The sequence below is a fragment of the Rhamphochromis sp. 'chilingali' genome (assembly GCF_963969265.1).
Source record: "Rhamphochromis sp. 'chilingali' genome assembly, chromosome: 9".
NCBI classification, from domain to species: Eukaryota; Metazoa; Chordata; class Actinopteri; order Cichliformes; family Cichlidae; genus Rhamphochromis; species Rhamphochromis sp. 'chilingali'.
The window spans coordinates 882501-895492 of record NC_137936.1 but is presented as its reverse complement, the minus strand read 5'-3'; the positions used below and the strand labels follow the sequence as shown (position 1 = coordinate 895492).

The 12992-nt window shown below is 45.1% G+C and overlaps 1 protein-coding gene across 2 annotated transcripts in view; it reads left to right on the top strand.

Annotated features, from left to right (window-relative positions):
• Window positions 1-3926: 3926 nt before the first annotated feature.
• nfasca (neurofascin homolog (chicken) a) overlaps window positions 3927-12992 on the top strand; it is a 176029-nt gene continuing 166963 nt past the window's right edge. The window contains exons 1-2 of one of the 2 annotated variants that reach the window (XM_080890555.1): window positions 3927-4096; window positions 8520-8638. The gene's annotated coding sequence lies outside the window, so the exon portion shown is untranslated. The remainder of the gene's footprint in view (window positions 4097-8519; window positions 8639-12992) is intronic. The other variant, XM_080890554.1, reaches the window with a different exon arrangement.

Genomic DNA, 12992 nt, shown 5'->3' with positions numbered 1-12992 from the left:
GATATATGGTTTAGCAAACACACGTATATCTGTTTAAGTATAAGAGCCTTTTGTTCAGATGGACCGCTAGACTCCTGGCACCAGCTTTGGGGAGTCTTCACAGGGTCACATCTGGACACCACACACACACACACACACACACACACACAGACACACACACAGACACAGACACACACACAGTCACACACACACAGACACACACACACACACACACACACACACACACACACGGTACTCTTTGTGTGTATGTAGACGTCATATGTTAATGACCCTATGCATATTCACGTAACCTCAATAAAAGAGCAGTGTTACGGGGGAACGGACGAGAGCAACTGGGGTCAAGCGAAGGAACGGCGTCTGTCCGGTCTCTCCCGTGCACGAGAAACATGAAGAACTTTGCCTACTCGTGTCTTGCTTGCTGTGTAATTATATTGTCCTCAACGTTCCAGCGAATAGGTTCAAGCTACAAACCTATCAACTTTTGTTCTGCCACAATGAGTTTATGATGAGCCGAGGACGTACTGTCCACTCTCGCTCTCTTTAGCTGTAATGCTCAGCTCTGTAAGCACTTTATGAATGAGAACAGTGTGGAGGAGAGCCTGTCCACCAGACTGACAAGCTGTCACAAACTGGTTTCTCTGGTCTGTCAGCTGATGTGTGGCTCATTGTCCTTACTGTCCAGTTTTATTAGCTTTTTGTTTTCTTTTGTTACCTGTAGTTTCAAAAACCTGACATTTCTGCAGTGCAGAGTGAAGAACAGAGGCTTCAAAGTCCAAAGTTTGAGCTTGTTTGTGGTTCAGAATCATAAACGGCTTCAAGCTCACTCAGACACTGAGCCATGGCTCTGTGCCACATGCACACATGTCTGCATCTCTGCCATTCAGACACACTTTATATGCACTTCATGTGATGTCACTGTCAATACTGAACTGCACATCGAGTCTTTTTAAAGGAGGCAGTTTGTGTTGCTGTGATGGACAAGTTTGAAAGTGTTTGTCCTCCACAGTGGAAAATGACTTTACCCAGCTCCCCGTCTCTCTGTGGACCTGGACCACTACACTCCCCGTCTTCAGAACGTCTGCCCCCCTTTCTTCTTTCACATAATGGTATGATCCCAATCTGTCTTTGCATGTGATTGGCTGCCTGGTGTGCCCATCGAAACAAAGTCCCGCCCCTGCCTGCATGGATGCTCAGCAGGGGTGAAGGTTCAGCTCACACATACTCACACATGCCCCACTGTGTAAGCTGTCCATGGACCAGCTGCCCCCCAGATCTGACTGAAAACCAGCAGTGACGGAGCTTTGTCAGCTCTCAGGTCGCTTTGTATTTATGTAGCACCAAATCACCACAGTCACCTCACTGCATCTTATACTGTAAGGCAGGGCTGCCCAATCCCAGTCCTCGAGAGCTACTATCCTGCAGCTTTTAGATGCATCCCTACTCCAACACAGCTGAATCAAATGGTTTGATTACCTCTTCAGCATGCCATCATGTTTGGCAAAGGCCTGATAACAAGCCATTCATTTGATTCGGGTGTGTGGGAACAAGGATGCATCTAAAAGCTGCAGGACGGTAGCTCTCGGGGACCGGGATTGGGCACCCCTGGTTTAAGGTAATGACCCTACAATAAGATGAGCAAGCACTTTGGCGACAGTGGGAAGGAAAAACTCCCTTTTAACAGGAAGAAACCTCCAGCAGAACCAGGCTCAGGGAGGGGCGGGCCATCTGCTGTGATTGGTTGGGGTGAGAGAAGGAAGACAGGATAAAGACATGCTGTGGAAGAGAGACAGAGGTTAATAACAGATATGATTCAATGCAGAGAGGTCTGTTAATACATAGTGAGTGAAGAAGAAACACCCAGTGCATCATGGGAATCCCCGGCAGCCTACGTCTATTGCAGCATAACTAAGGGAGGATTCAGGGTCACCTGGTCCAGCCCTAACTATATGCTTTAGCAAAAAGGAAAGTTTGAAGCCTAATCTTGAAAGTAGAGATAGTGTCTGTCTCCTGAATCCAAACTGGAAGCTGGTTCCACAGAAGAGGGGCCTGAAAACTGAAGGCTCTGCCTCCCATTCTACTTTTAAATACTCTAGGAACAACAAGTAGGCCTGCAGAGCGAGAGCGAAGTGCTCTAATAGGGTGATATGGTACTACAAGGTCATTAAGATAAGATGGGGCCTGATTATTTAAGACCTTGTATGTGAGCAGCAGGATTTTGCTGACTGCAGCCAGAAGGTGGCAGTAATGTGAAGGATGTATGCAAACACAAACACTGCTGTAATAAATGTCGAAACTACTACATTGCAGTATTAAATACTATTAAATATGTGCAATGGGATGTAAAAATATAAACAAGTAAACTGATCACAGCAGAATATGAACTATTGTGTAAAATAAACTGTAAAAAGAGTGAGTCTTTATATTGTTTTAGTGTCCACTGAGGGCTTCAGATTCTGTGTATGACTGTACACAGGACAGTGACGCTGACTTTGAGTCCAGGGTGAGGAGATGCTCTGCATGTATTACAGAACCAGTGGTGCCTGACTGGCTCCACCACGTCTCCATGAGAGCTGGAACTGGTTTATAACTGTGCCCTTGTTTGCAGGTGACGGGTCACGAGTATAGCACAGTATGGTGTTTCCTATAAATCGAGGCACCTTATGTTCCCATCACTCTGAATTTCTTCTAAGAACGTTCCTCATCGTTAGCGTCACACTGTGTGTCAGACTTCACTGGTATATTTCCCTCTTTGTTTGCTGTTGGTATCGGTCCTGGTTTTGGTTGAACACCCAGAATGCACTGCAGTTCTATGCAGAGCCCATAAAACTGTGTATCCACTTACTTTTTTAGCGTCTACAAATACAACACAACGTGTCAGACTTCCTAAAGAGTTGCAGTGCTGAACCGTGAGTCATGTGTAGAGGCTGAAATAAATGAATGTGATGTACGGGGGCTCTGTGGAGGTCAGCTGGTTCAGTGTCATTGGTTTGGTCCTTGTAACAGCTCCCTGACAGCACCATCACGTATTGCATGGATATTAAGATGCTGCGTTTTATGGGCTGGTATTCCTGCAGCTGCGAGGATCAGTGTCCACCTCAAGGTTCAGTGCTTCTCACTTTCTCTGGCACTGAATAAAATGCTCACTGACTCACGAGTTTAGTTCCACAATGATTGACATACAAAAACAAATATTTCCAGGCACTTAGTGGTCTACACCTGTGCTCTCATGTGAGCAATGCTGCCCAGATTACCTGTGTTAATGTTGTCTTAACATGGACTCACTGTTGCGGCACTAAAGCCACGCCCTCACACCTATTCTCAGTTTCAGTGTGAGTCACTCAGTTATGGATGCTGTCACTAGTTAGCTAACATAGACCACAGTGTGTTAGCCACCCGGGCTGCTGCCGCACTGACAGAAGATGAAGGTGTTCAGCTTCACAGTTACATCAGAGAGCCTCACACATCTGCGTCCAGCCCACTAAAGAGCTGCTGATTCTTACAGGTCTACTGTATCCCATTTGACCTTTGACCTCTCCTTCAAGCTCAGCAGATTGATTTGAAGGCCAAAATGACAGCACTGCCATACAGCGTTACTTCAAGCCGTGCTGCTTGCTGCTGCGGTGTGTAGAGATGTATGGGGGTTGTATCTGACGTTTCTTATCATTCTGTATGTCCATTATAGCAAAAGCTTCTAAAATGTAAATGTTTTCCTTTGACTTCCCTACAAACTGTCAAAGTAGAATAAAGCCAGCACATGCACGCGCCTAGTTTTTGCTTGAACCCTGTCACAAAAATCAAACCTCTCTCATCTTTTGCACTTTGAATTCTCCCTCTTTTCTTTGTCCTCCAGCTCCACCACCTGCCCATCAGCTCCATGTGCACACATCTGCACACCCGGATGCTCGCTAGCAGACCCGAGAGAGCGCAGACAAGGAGGGAGGAGGTGCGGAGACCACAACGGAGAGGGAGCGAGCCGGAGGAGAGCCCTGCACTGCATTAACGAGAAAGAGCACAGAGGAGGAGGTGGATAGTTTTCTGATGCCGAGCTGACGGTGCCCGGTGGTGAAGCGGAAAGTGGAGCGGCTGACAATCGCAGGTAAGCGGACCGTTTGTACTTTCCACCGTGATGGAGGCTCTATGATGGGCATAGTCGTGGCTCCCATAGCGCTGACGCATCGGGTGGTGTCCTGGTTCCGGCCGCACTGGATCCCGAGGAGAACCGATGATGTGAAAAATGCTGCAGCCTGAGCCACGTCCCAGGGGCTCGGAGCGCAGTTTACACGTAATTTGCATCGTTTACCGGCCACTCGGTGCGCCAGATACCCCCCCCCCCTCCCCCACCGCGCTTCTCTCTGCGCATTTTCTGGATGATGCTGCGGTTTTGTGGGATTTCTGCTGCTCTGCGCAAATTGCAAATAAAGATAGTCTGCGGAGCTGAGCGTCCCAGCCTGGCTGTGTGCATCTGCAGAGGCCTTTGTGTGATGTGGGAGAGGAGGTGTCATTGCAGAGGACGACCGAACGAGGACATTTAAAGGGCTTCAACTTAGGCCCCGGGTCTGCAGCCTGTGCGCACAGCGAGGCAGGTATGGCCGTGAGCGCCGGAACTGCATCACATCGGAAAGCCGATTTAGAGGAGTTTGTGTGGTGTTCGCCAACAGCAGCTATCAAACAGCACTTTGTCATGTTCGTCCACTCAGAAGAAACTTAGCTGTGTGTTATAGAGCTTTGGTAAGCCTGTCCCAGCTGTGTGAGGAGTCATCAGCGGTGCTGACCAGTGTCTGTGTCCTAACAGTGTTAACAGAGCACGCACTGCCTCAGGCTGGCAGCTAACAGTGTGTCAATGATCACGATTGATTATTATGTCTCATATGACGTAACTAGCTGTGGTGGATGCTGATCAGCCCAGTGCTTTGTGTATAAACCTTCTGTATTGAGGTTACAGCACTGAGGACATGCAGCAGCAGGTTCATGTGGACGCTAAAGAACAACAGTGATTGGACAGCTTTGTTCTTCTCTAATGTGTGATCTTTGGAGCCTTGTTCTACGTTTCTGTGACCTGCATACATGCAGCATGTCTTCCTGTTGTGTGCCTGTCATATTCCTGCTGTTCCTATACTGGATAGCGGCTGTGATCTGTGTGTTTTGCAGCCACAGAGTAGCTGTATGGATGTATTGACTTGTAATGAGAGCCTAATGCACCTACCCTGTGTTTGTGTAGTTTCCAGCCCAGTAATAAATGATGTATAAGTCCTCTAATACATTCAAAAGAGTCAGAGTTAATCTGCTTGTAGTTCCTTTTTCCCACTAGAGGGCATCTGAGGCACAGACTGTCCCATGGTCAACGCATAAGCACATAATCAGGTTTCAGGATTAACATTAATGAGCTTTAACAACAGCAAACCTTTGTCTTTATGAAAGCTTCACATTTTAAGGACAAGAACCAAATTCTGCTGAGTTTCCACACCTCATGTAGCCACAGGGGGCCACAGCCAGTGGACCCGGCACTCCCAGGTCACATAGATGAAGAAGGCCACCTGACCGAACACCTCTGTCGAATCAAACATCATAAAGAATAAGATGTACATGAAGGATGAGCCCAGGCGCCTACGGTGCGCTTCACTGCTGTCAGGCAAAGATAGAGGAGAGCAGGGAGCATGTGAGCATGCAGGGCAGGAGTGTGCAGCTGACAGTACTGATTGTAATAATTATAGTGTTCAGATCAGTGTGTGTTCACTTACATGAGCCTGTATAGATGTTACATTCTCTGTACTGCTGTCAGCACACACAGAGCTTTCACAGGAAGTGAGGCGCCTGTGCTTGTAGAAGTCATTTCAGAGTTGATGTGAGCTGTCGACACTGAAGTTTGATCTAATAATTGTCTCTGGAGTCGACAGCTTCACACAGCAGAGGAAAGGCTGATAAAATAAGATCCGAGAGATTCAAACGCCATGTCCTCTCAGCTCACAGGCTTTGATCTGACCTCAGGCTGGCCCAGCTTCAGTCCTCATTATTGCCCCAGCACAGAGTTCCCCTCTGTCCACACTGTGCTGCACACGGGGGCTCTGGATCGACGTCTACCACAGCATGTCGGGGCGGTCAGCTTCGTTTGGTGCTTTCCTGCTGGGTGGGGTTCTGCACACTCAGGACACAGACGTGTTCCTTTACTGAGTGAATCGATGCGCTGCTATCAGTAGGCTGACGAACTTTCTCACGAACACTACAATCACATACAAGACCCTCTAACCGCCTGAGAGCACACCCTTGGGTTAAAGAGATGCTTCACTGTGGTTTGCCATGTCCAAACACACTCAGCTGCTCTGTCTGTCTAAGAGCTCGGCTGCAGAGTCCCAAACACGCCCACAGCTCACACTTTAACTCTTTAACGTGTTCTTTTCTGAAAACATGTTTGCTTTTGTACTTAGGATAGAGGAACGTCAGGAACAATGCCCATCTGGCCAGCTGCTCAATGTATATTTGATCATTGAAGTTGCTTCCTGACATTGGCCAACGATCCCAGGCCTATAATGGCTCTGACCAGTTCACCCAGCACAGCCTCACACTGTAGTAGCCCTAAAAATGAAATAAAACTAGAAAAAGTTGCATTTCCTGCGAAAATGCCGTGTGAATGCCGTGCAGTGGAATCTGAAGGAGAACTGCCTGCTGAAAACACTCAACTCTTGGCTGAAAACTGTTGTATGCGAAAGGGTACACTAAGCAGCGTTAAGGAAGCAGATTACATGTATTAAATTCGGTTGACAAGTTGCCCTGGCAACACACGCAAGCAGGGAAGATGTCCAGCAATTGTCACATGTAGGATTCGAACCTTTTGCCACCGAATCTCACGGCGGCTGCTCATCCCACTGAGCCAAACCAGTTCTGATCTCAAACAAAGATATGATGAGAGAAAAATGTGCACTGTGCAGAAGAAACTCAATTGTGCTAAAAAGAGGTGAAAAAGCTGAAAATTGTGTTGAAAAGAGTGAAAACAGTTGAACTGTTTACACTCTGGAAATGTTGCCATAAGCGGGATTCGAACCGGCCCTCATCTCACTGAGCTAAAACACGGCTCAGCCCAGCAAGCAAAACTGTGGTCCCTGTCAGCAAAATGGGCCAAAAATGGCATAAAAAGCTTAGTATCTCAAAAAGTATAAAAGTTATGAGCACCAAAAGATATAGTAGGCATCAGCAGAAGGAGCAGAACAGTTTAAAGTTTGAATGGTGAAAATCGGATGAAAACTGAGGGAGGAGTTAACCAGCAAAGGTCGGAGCAGCTAGAATAATAAGGTAGAAGAAAGAATAAAGAGGCCACGGCATTCACACAATAACATGAAACAGAATGACCGGTTTCATTCACTTCAGTTGACTGTGTACAGCTGACTTACAGCACTTCATAGGGTGAAGACCCTACAGCAGGGGTGTCCAACCCCAGGCCTGGAGGGCCGGTGTCCTGCAGGTTTTAGATGTGTCCCTGATCCAACACAGCTGATCTAAATGACCTCCTCAACATGTCCTGAAGTTCTCCAGAGGCCTGGTGATGAACTAATCATGTGATTCAGGTGTGCTGACCCAGGGTGAGATCTCAAACCTGCAGGACTGGCTCATAGCTGGTTGGACACCCCTGCCCCACAACATTAAAACTCCATCAGTCACTAATGATGCAGCAGTGATATAACAACACAAAGAGCAGCCTGATAATAATGATTTACAGTAACCCAGTCGAGTAATGAACGGACTCGCTTTTCAGCATAAATATTGCACATGTGCTTAATGTGCACGTTGAAGGAAGTATGCTGGTGTTACTGGAAGACAAGGTCTTAGATGCTCTGTGTTTAATCAGTCGTAAGAACTGAAGTTCTTCTCCTGTTTGTGACACTCTGGTTATCAGCATGACAGCGTTTCATACTCTGAACACAGACAAAGGGGTAATAATATATATGATCCTGTAGGAGAAACCTGGCTGTGGTTACGTGATGCTGCAGTTCATGTGTTTAGTCAGCAGATGGCAGTGATATACAGTAAATGTGTCCTTATGATCGTACAGATACATAGATGTATTATAGAAGCTGTTTCACTGTAACAGATCAGATGTAGTGGCAGGAAACGAACCGATCCTTTTGTGAGCTTTAGTGATAAAAGCCGAGGTAACTCTAGAACATGTAGCAGCAGACTGTGTGGCTGTGGTCTGCTCTGTTGGCTGCACTCCAGTATAAAGGGAGCAGCCAGTGCAGATGGGGCGCAGCCAGGCCAAGTGGATTGTGGGTAAGATGGTGCCCAGTGATTAAGGAAGCCCGCTGGCATCAGTATGATCACCTGGCACGGGGTATCTGTTGTTCAGGTGTAGACATGCTCACCTGGCATGGGATTTAGTATGAATGCTGACTGTAATATTTGAGCTGGCATATAATGCTTTCTGGACTCCAAGCCACTGCCACACATAATGCAGTTATGTCTTGATGCATGCTCAATCATCCAGGTAAGTCAATCCCAAAAGTTCATTCTGTTCATCTGGATGTTTTCAGCAGGAGAAACATTTCTTGACCACTGATCAATGACCATGAGTACCATTCAACAACCGGCTGTGAGGTCAGGAGGAACGCTGGTTTGAGGGCGGAGTCAAGGAGGCCATTCACGTGAAAAGGTAAAGACCATCTCTGAATGGAGGAGGGGCCTAAGGGTACATCTGTCACCATCTTACATGCTGTGATTGCAGCCATTCCCCAACTCTCTGTGAATGGGACTCATGGTTACTGATCAGTGGTTGTTGGTGATCAATAGTCATGAGAATTTGCATAATAATGATGAAGGAACTGACCTCACAGCCCATTGTTCCCTCAGTGGGCTGGTTTCAGTCATTATGCACATGTCCTGTTTGTAAGATTGAAACCTGCTGAGACTGAAGACGTCAGCTGATGATGACGAAATGTTTCTCCCACTGAAAACGTCCAGATGATCAGAACCAGCGTTTGGAGATAGTGCAGTTCTATAGTGAGACATTAGTGCATACTTTGATTCCTTTCTTTTGTCCTATGCTTACAAATTGATGTCTCCTCTGTGCCTGTTGATCCAAGCGTTGATGCTTCAGTCAGGCCTGCTGAGAAAGTGAAACTGGAGCTACCAGCTAATGTAAGCAACAATGCAACCTTGGTTAGCTCCATCACAATGAGAGAGCACGCTTATCCCTGTGTGTCATTGCAACAGCACCAGAACTGGATTATAGAGCAGAGAAGAAGGTGGACTGGTTTCTGTTGTTTAATAATAATAATAATAATAAACTTTATTTATAAAGCACACTTAAAAACCAAGGGTATGCCAAAGTGCTTAACAAGTAAGATAGAGAATAGAAGGAGGATAATAGAAATAGGACCAAAGCAAGTACTAAGTATGCAAGCAGGTAGCTGTCACTGATACATAGGAAAGCAACAGGTACAGAGCAAACAAGAATTTAAATGAGCGTAAAAGTGCATGATATAAAATCATAAAAGAAATATTAACTAGAGGGAAAGGCAAGATTGAATAAGTGTGTTTTTAGTCGTGATTTAAACAGTGCAATGGAATCAGATGCGCGGAGGTCGAGAGGAAGGTTATTCCACAGTACCGGGGCAGCCAGAGCAAACGCACGGTCACCCCGGGACTTCAGCCGAGATCTGGGTCGGGTCAGAAGTAGTTGAGTGGCAGATCTGAGTGTTCTAGCAGGAGTATGTGGTTTGAGAAGTTCACTAAGATAACTTGGCTCTAATTTATTAATAGTTTTGAATGTAAGGAGTAATATTTTAAATTGAATACGGTGCTTTATGGGCAGCCAATGCAAGCTAGCTAGAACAGGAGTAATATGGCAAAATTTCCTGGTACCAGTCAAGAGGCGGGCTGCTGGATTTTGGACTGTTTGCAGTCTAAGAAGAAGAGAAGAGGGAAGACCATAGTACAAGGAGTTACAATAATCCAACCTGGAGGTCACAAAAGCGTGAATAAGCTTCTCCAGGTCCTCGTGCGGAACATAATGCCTAGCCTTAGAGATAAGGCGCAGTTGGTGGAAGCTAGATCTCACTACAGCAGACACTTGCTTATCGAGTTTGAGCGAGCTATCCAGCAGTACACCCAAGTTACTGACATAGTCACAAGAAAAACTAGCAAAGGAACCCAGGGCAGCACAGAGTTGGGCACGAGGGATTTTACTGTTGAACACCACAGTCTCAGTCTTCTTATCGTTTAAAACGAGGGAATTACTCAGGAACCATTCTTTGACCTCCCGCATGCATTCTTGAAAGTAGTGCAGGGACACAGCAAGGTCGTCAGTAAGGTCAAAATAGATCTGTATGTCATCGGCATAACAGTGGAAGGCGATGTTGTATTTTTCAAAGATTGCACCTAAAGGGAGCAAATACAATGAGAAGAGAATAGGGCCTAAAACTGATCCTTGAGGCACACCACAACAGACCGGAGCGGAGGAAGAGGAGAAGGTGCCTAAGTGAACTGATAAGGATCGATCAGCGAGGTATGATTTAAACCAGTCGAGGGCAGTGCCTCTAATACCCACAGTGTGCTCAAGCCTTAGTAATAAAATGTTATGGTCTACCATATCAAAGGCCGCAGCAGGGGCGGAGCGGGGGGGTGGCTTACGGGGCTTAAGCCCGGGTTGTTTTGTCAGAAGCCCGGGGTATTTTGGAGTGTAATTTTTTCATAGTTAGATGCCTGGCTGACAACTGTATAAAACAAAAAGTACACACAATATTCGAAGCACATAGTGCACACTGTGGGAATTTACGACTGTGCGTGAATCCCCCCCTGATATTGGTATGATCCAAGCTCAGGCACTAAGCGACTGAGCGAGGGGGCGGGGGGAGCTGCTGCCCGTGAGTGCGCTGTTGGAGAAACGGAGCCAGCCATACTAAGGAGAGCTTAAGTTTGAGCAGGTACCAAAGCAAATCATTCGTACCGTACAAATAATGTAAATATGACGGTGCATCACGAAAGATTGATATCAAACTGATCACTTGACCAATATTACGTTACTCGCTCTTCAAGTGAATCAACAAATGGCGAAATGAAAAGCCGAACAAATGCTATTTTTTTTAGAGAGTCTTAGCTTACGTGTGTTTATTTCATATTTTCAGTTCTTACCCTCCCTGACTAAATCGGTTTCAGTTATGTACTGAAATATAAGAATGGACATAAGGAGCTTCTTTCAAAGAAAAAACTCAGGTAAATGTTATTTTATATATTATGCTTTGTATGTTGTTCAGTATATTTCTATGCAAAACAAGAGGGATTTCAGTACACAGCAGGATATTCACATTTGTAACCAGATATTTACACTTTAGGGAGAAAACATAAAACATTTTTACTGTACAACATCAATTTAGAGTAAACTTTTGTTTTAGATAAATATTGAAATATATTTTGAATTAGTTAAATGTCACAATAAAGAGAGACAGAGATTTCTGTTTTTTATCACTTTCATCAAATTTAGGAGTACATGTACACTAAATTTATTGTTAATTAATAAGAAACTGCAGACGATTCCATTCTGAGCTGAAGAAGCTTCTGATAGGTTAGTAGAGTCCATGTGAGTAAACTGGTGGCACAGCTGTGGATGCATATAAGGCAAAACACAGAGCCTGTTTCTGTGACATGGGAACATCAAGAGATGTCAACCAAAACACCAGGAAAAGAACTGTGGAGCTCCATAAGTGTGGCTCAGTTTGAATACAATTTGGTGCCATTTACAATTAAGAAACACAGACAGTTTCTCTCTTTACGCTTAAAGTTAACAAATATGTTTTTATATTTATCAATCTAAAAAAATAAACATTTAGTCTGATTTGATGTTACAATTAAAAAAGTGTTTGTGTTTTTATCTGAAGAGTGTTTAAATATCTGGTTTCAACTGTATATTTGATGATTGTCAGCACAAAGAGGGAGAGAGAGGAGAACGAGGACAGAACAGAGGTGGAACAAGAGCAGGTGAGACACACATGTTAGTCAAATGGTTGTTTACCAAAAGTATCAGCGTATCATAGGTCCTCATGTATCTCGTACCTAGTGTTTCTTTTTAGGTTTGTTATTTTTCAAATTCTATATTTATTAAGTTCTGCAGGCTTGTTTGCACAACAAGGATAAATAATTATATAAACTTTTCTCAATCTAAATAGTGGACTTTGGTAGAATTAAACAAGTGTAGTGCAGGTCTATGATGATTTTAGTGCTATCATCTAGTTCTGATTCTGGTTCTGTCTTGGTTAAGTCCTCAGTAGTCCTGATTTTGAACTGTTGTAGTCCTGTTTTAATTCTGGATCAGTTCTGGGTCTGGTTGAATTGGGGTTTAGTCCTCGTGTCTTGATACAGCCCTGACCTTGTTCTGCCTTGCTGCTTAATTAAAAAACTAGTTTAAGGTGTCCTGCACATGTGATATATTTTTTTCCCTATATGAAGTCATTCTTTTTTGAACAGAGCCTATTAATCTTTCAGTCATTTCTACACCCCCCCCCCCCCCCCCCCAAAAAAAAAAAAAAAAAAAAATCCCACATGCATACTACTCTTTGGGCTGAGCCCCGGGTGTTTCAAATGTCTGGCTCCGCCTCTGGGCCGCAGAGAGGTCCAGTAAAACGAGGACCATAGAGCGTCCACTATCAGTGATTACAAGAATATCATTAAGAACTCTAACCAACGCTGCTTCAGTGCTATGGAACGGCTTAAAGGCTGATCGAAATTTCTCAGCAATATTGTTCGTGTGCAAGTACGCCTGGAGCTGAGAACTAGTCTCTCCAGGATCTTGGACAAGAGCGAGAGCTTAGAGATCGGTCTGTAGTTTGAAAGGTCATAACAGTCAGTTTCTTTTTTCAAGAATCGGGGGGACTACAGCATGCTTAAAGGCCGAAGGAACTGGAAATGGGCAATAGATGGCTGCATGGAAAATATGTCTTACTGGAACCTCTGAGCACTTTGCTGTGCTGTAGTTTCATGTCAACAAACACCCGTGACAAGCTAATACTACA